The following is a 9,420-nucleotide window of genomic DNA, read 5'->3' as shown; positions in this document are numbered from 1 at the left end:
CCCGCTCATTCCCCAGACTCCAACAGGCCCTCTCTCCGGTCTGTGTGGAGCTACTGCTGCTGCTGGGCAAAGAGCACCCTGCTGAGCTAGACCCCCCTCCACACATCCACCTTGCTGGCCGGGGGAGGCCCTGGTTGCTGCTGGTGCTCTGGGGTGGGGGGACAGCTGGTCTGCTCCCCAGGGAAGGCGCGAGGGACCCTGCCTCTGCTTCTGCTCCCACCTGAGGGCCCCTCCGGCCTGTCTGCCAGGCTGATGCCTGGTGGCTGGTGCTCGGGTGGCCTGGGAGCCAAGATGAGCCTGGGAGCCACAGCACAGTGAGGAGGGGGCTTGGGCAGGACTGAGGAACTTTTCTTCTTTGCCCTTTGGGTGGGGTAATTGCTGCTGTCTTGGGGAGACTGGGGGTGCACCATGGAGCCCTCCCCCTACTCTGCCTGTCACCTCCCCTCCCCCATCACCTCCCCTCCCCCTACCATCTTCCCCCACTTCTCACTCCCGGATTTAGCCACTTCTCTCGCCTTTTTCCTCAGCTTGAACCATGGCAGCATCGGGGGAGGGGGCTTCCATCACATTCCCCAGGCCATAAGAGCCATTTGGGGGAGGGTAGCCAGGCTGGGGGGCAGGACACACCAGCCCTCCAGCAGTCCCACAGCTTCCAGGACTCCCCAATAACCTTTGGGGCTGGTCATGAGTTGCTGTGGGGTCCAATGGGAGTTACTGACACCCCTGCCATGGGGGAGCCTCCCAGCCCTCCTGGCACCACTCAGATGCACCACACTCAGCACCTGGGGCTGTTGGGTGGATCCCTGCCCCTGACGGGGCTCCCCTTCCCTCAGGAGGCAGGGTAAGTGGTTTCCTTCCAGCGTGGGTCTGACACGGCCCCAGGCGGCAGTGCTGGTGGGCGGTAGAGGAGATGGACAGGGTGTATTTTAGCTACATCAGAGCCGATCCAGCAGGAATGGAGACCTGTTCCTCCGACCTACAGCTTGAGCTGCCGAGGGTCACTGGGGCTGTGCAGGCACCTGCGGCACCTCTGGGTCCACGTGCAGAGGCTGGTCTGAACATCGAAGGCATGGGGCTAAGAATGGGTGCACTTCTTCTATCAGGCATCCTTCTCATGCAAGACCACATCCATGTGCTGAAATCACAGTGTCCTAGCAGGTACCCCGGGAGAAATGCAAGCCCAGGTACAAGCCAAAGGAAAATGAAATAACACTTCCCCTGTTTCCCAATGTAGGGCAAGGAAAGAGCCGGGCGCATGGGCCTGGTGCCTGAGCCAAAGTCAGCAAGAGTTATACTATGAGTCACAGACAGGCCGTGTCACAAACAGATGTTTGCCTGCAAGTCAGTGTCTCTCGGTACTAGAACTGCTGGCACGGATAGAAGCACATGGAACATGTAAGTACACTTCACCAGGACAGGACAGGGACACCCCACTGAGTACACGATAAAATAGTCAGAAACAACAGGAGTGAAAGCAGAACAAGGGGCAGTGAAGGCTTTGGAGGAAAGTCCAAGGGGGGCACCAAACGTGTCATTAACGCGTACGATGATACGGACAGTGTGTATCATACATTGTTCATTTCTGATCAGAAATGTCAGGGCAGTTCGACTTAACCCTTTGTCCAGCCTAGGGGGCAATAGTGAAATCCAGACTATCGATTGAGCCACGTCCATTGTCCTGGGTACAAATACATAGGGGCTCAGAGGCCATCTGGCCAACTACTATACATGTGCTTCGTGCTATGATAAACCTGACTCGGTGCCTTCGTATCTTATCTGAGTCTGTGGTCTTTGGGGGCTCTGGTGAAGTCTATGATGCCGGCTCTCTGTGCAGAACTGTCAGGAGACTACGAAAGCAAACCCAAATGCACGCAGCCAAACGTTTATCATCCCTGATGGAGCAGGAGTCCGGCCAGGGCGCCACACCCACGAACCCTGAATTGACTATATTGCTGTCCTGAATGACTGCATTGGTAACCCTGACCCTTCACAGCCCCTGAAAATGTCCCTCTCACGTGTTTTGTTCAGGGAGAATTGCCTGTGATTTCTGTTGGTCACACCTCAGCCTCACACACATCACGGGATCAGTGCATCTTTGTCCACGGTACCTGGGGCGCTGCCCCTCCCTTCCGACACCGTCAGCAGCACCGTGGCCAAACCCAAAGGAATGGAGCCTCCTTGCAAACTGAGCGCTGCCCGGATGAATCTCTGGGAAGGTGCTTAAGGGGCCTGGCTGAACATTTGTGCATGGGATGAGGAGGGAGAGAGATGGGATGACACCGAGAAGAGCAATGACTCCCAAATCCTCTGCCTGGTCCCCAAACTGGCCCTGCCTGATTCAGGGCAGGCTGACTCCATCAGGTGGAGAACTTGAGTTCTGGGGAAAGCCAAGGGGAGGCACCAAAGAATTTAACAGGGAGATGCGAGAAGGTCAAAGAGACAAAGAACCTGGAGGGGACAAGGGGGCGGAGACCATTGAGCAGCATCTATGATGCCTCAGATCTGACAAAGCTGCCAGTAGCTGCCATCCAGAGGGCTCTGCCTGGGTGCACCATCCATGGGAGACCGTGACTCCATTTCCCTCCTGCTGGTGCCTAGTTAGTGACAAGGAGATGGTGTTTAAAGCAGGTATATCAGGACTTCTGTCTTCTGTCTGTTATTGTCTGTCTAGCCTTGGCCTGGTCACATCTCCCCGGGCCTCTGTTTGCCACTCCGTGTCATGGTAACCTCTCTGTAGCGATGTTCCTTCACTGGTTGGATTGGAGATCCTTCAGACAGGGTGTGATGATGAGAATTACTGAGCTTTGGTTCCACGAGGAGTAACGGTAGTTCGGATTAGAGAGCCTAATCCGAGCTACCTACTCCATGAGGGCACGGAGTCCGAACTACCAGGGCTTTAAAAATGGCGGCACCCAGCAAGATGCAAACGAAGCCTGGGATATTTAAATCCTGGGCTTCATTTGCAACTTAGGTTGCCTACATTAACCACCCTAGTTTGAACTAGGGGGGTAGTGTAGACATACCCTGAGTGACAGCCCCATGTGCCTGCAGAGAGTGATCATGTCTCCCCTCAGTCATCTGACCCCAGAACTGTTTTTCGACTGTCTACCCACCCTGGGCACTGACAGGGTGTCAGGACCTGGGGAGAGCCAGGCATTCGCCTCGTTTTCCTACTAATGAGCTATGATTTTTGCATATACACAAAAACATGGAGCAGCCAATTCCTCCCTGAATCAGCCCAGAGTCCGAGAGTTCTCCTCTCCCTTTGGGGAGGTCCCTTAATTACTGTTTATGCCAAAAGCTGGATAATTAGCACAGAAACACCGACAGGCTCCTCTGCAGCCTGGTTACATTCAGATGCTGCTGCTCCCCCGAGGCTGAGTGAATGCCCCTGGGACGGCCCAGAGCTGTTATAACCAGTGCCCAGCCCTGTGCCAGCTCGGCACGGGACGCTGCTGCAGACGCTGGGCTGAGAGAGGAGCATGACGCGGCTGCCTGAGGGGGGCTCCTAGGGAAGACACGTCCCTCTCAGCACTCACAGGTACCAGCTCTAGCTGAGGGGCTCCCCTGCTCCACAGAGCCAGGGCAGCGTGGGTGTGAGGGGCAGAGTCGGTCTGGGCCCTTTGCGCTCTGCAGAGCCACGAACATCCCAGGGCCCTGCTCAGGAGAGGAGTGTGCTCTTGTATCACTAACCAAAATGTCCCTCTTTGCTGTGCCCCATGGATGACGGCCCCCAGGGCCAAAGTGGCCTCATGTCTTTGGCATGGTGTAGCCTTTGGGTTAAAAGGTCTTAGGAGATGCACAAGGCCAAATCCTTCTGCTGAGGCTCATACTTTGCTCAAGCCCCTTGAAGGTAAAATTCCCTGGCAATAAGAGCTGATAAAGAGTCAAGGAGCCGGTGGTATGTGACTGCACAGATACTGTCCCCTCCTGCGTCGCAGGGCACTGCCAGTAAACATGAGGGTGGTGATCTGACTGTTATTGGCACTAAAGCAGGCAGGTGTGAGGACTCCTCACTCAGACAATTATAAGACTATCTCAGAATCCGCAGGAATGTTTTCCTAGCTTGATCTGGTAAGTCGGCCGCACTGTCATGCCTGAAACTTGCAAAAAATAATTCAAACAATTCCAACGAAAGCACAGCCCCAGCGTGGGAAAGTGCAAAAAGTTTGGCAGACTTGTTGGCCACTTAAGATAGTGTTGCCTAACAGAAGGGGTCACACAGCCTTCGCTAATGGTGGCACCACCTGCACCAGCTGCACTGGCCCATCCATTTGGGAATCCCTTCCAGCTATGCTCTTTGCTCCCCTGAAGCAAGGAGTTCCACAGACCAAATGTGTAGCACGGAAATCGCTTTCTGTGATTGGGGTCACATGTTGAGATTTCAGTGGAACTGAGCATCCCCCTTTTCAGGAATGTAGATCCTGGCTCTACTGTCTGTGTGGAGAGATTCGTAGGGTGTAAGAACAGGAGTGAGCATTAAATTATCCTCTTTGGCTTCCTGGACCCGGGCCCTTGAATTCCTTCTAGTTGTCTCTGTACTGAGCTTCGTACCTTGTGCTTGACTCATACCTGGTCCACACTAGGACTGTACACTGAACAATCATACTCAAAGACTCATAGACTTTAAGGTCAGAAGGGACCATTATGATCATCTAGTCTGACCCCCTTTACAGTGCAGGCCACAGAATCTCACCCACCCCTCCTAGAATAATCCTCTCACCTATGTCTCAGATATTGAAGCCTTCAAATACTTTGAAGGCCCCAAGATGCAGAGAATCCTCCAGCCGTGATCTATGCCCCATGCTACAGAGGAAGGCGAAAAACACACAGCTAACGAGTTCAAAGGAAACAAGAGTTAGCAGTGCAGCAATTCTGGCTAATCCATCCTGGAGAGCTGGCTAATCCGCCCTGTCTCCTTTGGAACGCTTCAAATGTAAGGAGATTCCCTAACCCTCCCAGGCATCTGTTCCTTGGCTCGCCTGTTGTTACACTGGGGAGATTTGTCCTGAGATTTCTTCTAAGGGCCTGTCTACACAGCAAGGCTAAAGCCTAAATAAGCCGTACAACTTGAGCTAGGTCAATTGTGTAGCTCAAGTCGAAGTAGCTTCATTCGGCTTTTGGCGCTGTCTGCACAGCCAGAAGTCCGAGTTAGAGCACTCTTCCTCCGACTTCCCTTATGCCTCGTGAAGTGAGGGTTACAGGGGTCAGAGTAAGAAGTCCTCCAGTTTAACGTTCTGTGGAAATAACTGCTTGTAGTGTAGACGCGAACTGTGTTATTTCAGAATAATGTCCAAAATCACACTGCTGTGCTAAATACATCGACATTCTTCTAAATCCACAATAAAACACAGGACGTGTTGTGTCTAAACCACTGCAGACGGATTTCAGAAACTCCAGGAAAGGAGCTTCCACAACCTGCTGATGAATCTCCTCTTGGTCTTATAGTTTTGCCTGAGATGTTATCTCAATCTGCTCTGCTACCATTTGAACCCCTGGCCCCTTGTTCTGTTCTCTGGGGCAGGTGAGAACTTCCCCATCTTTCTTTTCTCCTGCTTCCCCGGCAGCTTTTCATGTATTTGCAGTCTGCTATCATGTCCCTCTCAACCTCCTCCCTTCCAAAGTAAACCAATCCTCTTGCCTCAGCTTGCTCAGGAGGCTTGGAACCCACCTGCCTGTGGATCCTTCCCAGTTTCTCTGCATCCTCCCTATGGGTTGGTGAGCCAAATTCGACTCAGTACCCCCCCGAGGTCTAGCCTGTGCCAAGTTAGAGCAGTGTCATGTTTTACCCTGACCTGCAAACTCATATGCTACGTCTAGACTGGCAGGATTTTCCGCAAATGCTTTTACCGGAAAAGTTTTCTGTTAAAAGCATTTGCGGAAAAGAGCGTCTAGATTGGCACAGACGCTTTTGCGGAAAAGTGTCCATGCCAATCTAGACGCGGTTTTGCATAAGAAAGCCCCAGTCGCCATTTTTGCCATCGGGGCTTTTTTGCGCAAAACAAATCTGAGCTGTCTACACTGGCCCTTTTGTGCAAAAGCTTTTGCAAAACGGGAGCCCGAACGGGAGCAACATAGTATTTCCACAAGAAGCACTGATTTCAGACAGTAGGAAGTCAGTGTTCTCATGGAAATTCAAGTGGCCAGTGTAGACAGTTGGCAAGTTTTTCCGCAAAAGCAGCTGCTTTTGCGAAAAAACTTGTCCATCTAGACACAGACATACAATTTAACGTTCTTGTACGAACTTCTGACAGTAGGACAAGAAGTACTGGAGAACAAGGGAGGTTTAGGTTGGACATTAGGAAAAACATCTTACCTTTCAGGGTGGTGAAACACTGGAATAAATTGTTTAGGGAGGTTGTGGAATCTCCATCACTGGAGATACTTAAGAGCAGGTTGGACAGACACCTGTCAGGGATGGTCTACAAGAATGAGGTTATGAAGTGTTACATGCCATGAGTGTAGAGGACTGGACTAGATGACCTCTCAAGGAGCCTCCCAGTTCTATAATTCTGTGGTTTGACTTTTTTGAAACACCAAATAAATCCAGAGTCCCGGGAGATGTAGAGTGAGGTCAACATGCACATTTCTCCATTGACCTAGCTACTATCTGTCTGGGACATGGATTACCTGCTCTGAGAAGGGAGCCCCTGCCATCACCATAAGAAGTGTCTATGCTGAATTACAAAAGCAGAGGCTCTGTAGCCTTTGAAGTGTAGCCACGCCATTGCACTGATCTGCTGGAAAAGCATCTAGTCTGGGTTTGAAGACATCTGGAGATGGAGATTCCACAAGCTCCTTTCACAGGTTGTCCCAAGGGGTAATCACCATCAGTGCTCAACATTTGGCTCTCATTTCCAGTTGTAATTTGTCTGGCTCAGCTTCCGTTCACTAGGGCGTGCCCTGCCTTTCTCCACTAGATTAAAGAGATCGGTATTACTGTTTATGATAAAAATACGAGACTCTTTATATCTCTTGCTGTCCGGCATTTTCTCCAGACTCCAATCAGTGGGGAGGGAAGAGGGGATTCATCACCCTTTCCAGTTTTCCAACATCCCTTTGAAATGTGAACCCGAAGACTAGACACAATCAGTGTAACCAAAGCCACGTGCAGAGGTAAAACCCTTCCTCTTACTCCAGCTCACCAGGGCCCCGTTCCCAGCCCCTGGGTGACAACTTTGCATTTGACTGTGTTGATCTATTTTCTTTGTACGTGGCTAGGTCACCAATTGCTTCAGATCAATCGCTGTGCCCGCCCTTGCCTCCTCCTTGCAACCACTTCCCCGGTCTTTGGTCCATCTGCAAATGGTATTTGCCGGGATTTTCTATTTGCTTCCAGGTCATTGATGAAAATGTTCAATGACACCAAGCCTAGAACTGGTACCTGCAGACCCTGCTGTGAATAACCCACTGATGGACAAAAAGCTGTGTAAGAGCTGTCAGTGAGCCAGTTTTTAGTCCCTGCAATGTGTGTGCTACTAATATGGGATGTTTTCATTTATCTGAACATTTTCCCCTAGAAAATCAAGTGCCTCAGAGAGATCCGTCTCTTGCATGTGGGCACTTTCCTCTATTGGTCAAACATGTCCTCTCATTAAAGGGTGAAATCAGGTTGATTTGACCTTGCTCTGGGGGTTATTTTTTTTCAGCTAATCCCAAACAAGGTTTTCTATTGTTTCCTAAGCCGGTCAAATCTGTTCCCCAAAACCTGCCCTTTTAAAAAGACTTTATTTTGAACACACAACTATTCGGTAGTTGTCTTTTTTTATATGTGGATTTGATTCTTCCTCATAGTGCACTCTGGTGCCGAAGGAGATGTGTTATTCTTCAGCGACCGCGTAACTCTGGGGTTCAAAACTCAGGGTCTATTATTCTCCTTCACTGCTAATGGGCTGGAAAGCATTTCATCTCTGCAGGTGACCTGAATGCCTCTCTCTCCGCAATTATGGATAAAGAACACATCTGTCAGGGCTGTTGCCCGCTCTGGCGCTCTGAGCGCAGATGGAGAGAGCCTGCAAGGGACCTTAAAATACCTTTCCTCTAAAGGCTTCTGTTTGAAAAACCTCCCCAAAGTCACAGATTCTCTCGCATTGGGAGAGAGCCTACCACCACCCAGGTAAAACAAAGAAACACGCAAAATCAACAACCTTCATTTTTCTTGAACCCAGGAAGATGCACTTTGGAACTTCTTCCAGAGGGGTCCCATAAGCTCTTTTACCACTGGAGAGTTTAAAAAAAAGAGAACAAACTGCAGTCTCTGATAGCTGGCCGCTCAGTCATAGGCAGGCCCACACAGACCTTCTGTTACCTTCTAGGGCACTAGGATCAGATCATAGCCTTTAAAAAGGTGATTTTATTAACAAACAACAGATATACTTGGTACCGCATACTTGGTAGTGAGGTATATAAAGCAACTGAGAAAAGAACACATTTAAACACAGAGAATTGTGCCCCTGGGATTCAACTTTAAAGTTACAGTGTGTGTGGGAGGGCACTTGGACTTAGCTGCCTGTCAGGGTGGTTAAACACTGGAATAAATTGTCTATTGAGGTTGTGGAATCTCCATCACTGGAGATATTTCAGAGCAGGTTGGACAGACACCTGTCAGGGATCATCTAGACAGTGGTCAGTCCAGTAGATAACTTCTTGAGGTCCCTTCCAGTTCTAGTGTTCTATGAAAGAAAATAACCTGATCACGTCTAAAGAAACATTCCCTATCTACTCACACAGCTGTGCTTCAAGGTTGAGTTCATTTCTATGCCTGGATATTCCTTTGTTAGGCATGGTAGTCCTGCTCGGTTCAATTCATCTCTCTCCCCTCCTTCCCCACCCGGATCCTTATTTAGAATCACACAAAGAAAAACAGCAGGCAGGTTCCCTTCCATTTCAAATCTCAACTCTTTCTTCCCATTGGTTCTCCTGGCTCCCTGCCAACACTTTCTAGCTACCTGGGTTTAACCCTGTATTTTGGGATCTTTAAAAAAGGACAGCACCTCTCCCATCCATCACAGCATCTGTTTCTTGAACACATCTACCTTTCCTCTAACATTCAAAAGTTTCCTTTCTCCCTCTAGGATCATGTCCTAACTGTTCTCTAGGATTTCCTTTGTTCTTAGCATACTTCATAACCTCCTTCTGCTGCCCCTAAGTCATGCCAAGCAGGGATTTCTCCATGTCTTTTACTTCCCTTATCAATTTTCATAACTTCCAATTTCTATTATTTGCTCTCTGTTTCCCCTTTTCCCATTTATTTTACCTTCTTCCACCCGCTACAACTTCTGTCCTCCCTTTTTTCTCTTAACTGTGTTTTTAGCCAAAGTTGCCCATCTACTAGACTGGGGAATCATGGCTCTTTAGCTATCTAATACATTCTTTTTAAAGAACCTTTCTTTGTAATCCTAGGGTGTGTCTAAACTACAC

The sequence above is a fragment of the Pelodiscus sinensis genome, chromosome 1, assembly GCF_049634645.1.
Source record: "Pelodiscus sinensis isolate JC-2024 chromosome 1, ASM4963464v1, whole genome shotgun sequence".
NCBI classification, from domain to species: Eukaryota; Metazoa; Chordata; order Testudines; family Trionychidae; genus Pelodiscus; species Pelodiscus sinensis.
Note: the sequence above shows the minus strand (reverse complement) of the source record.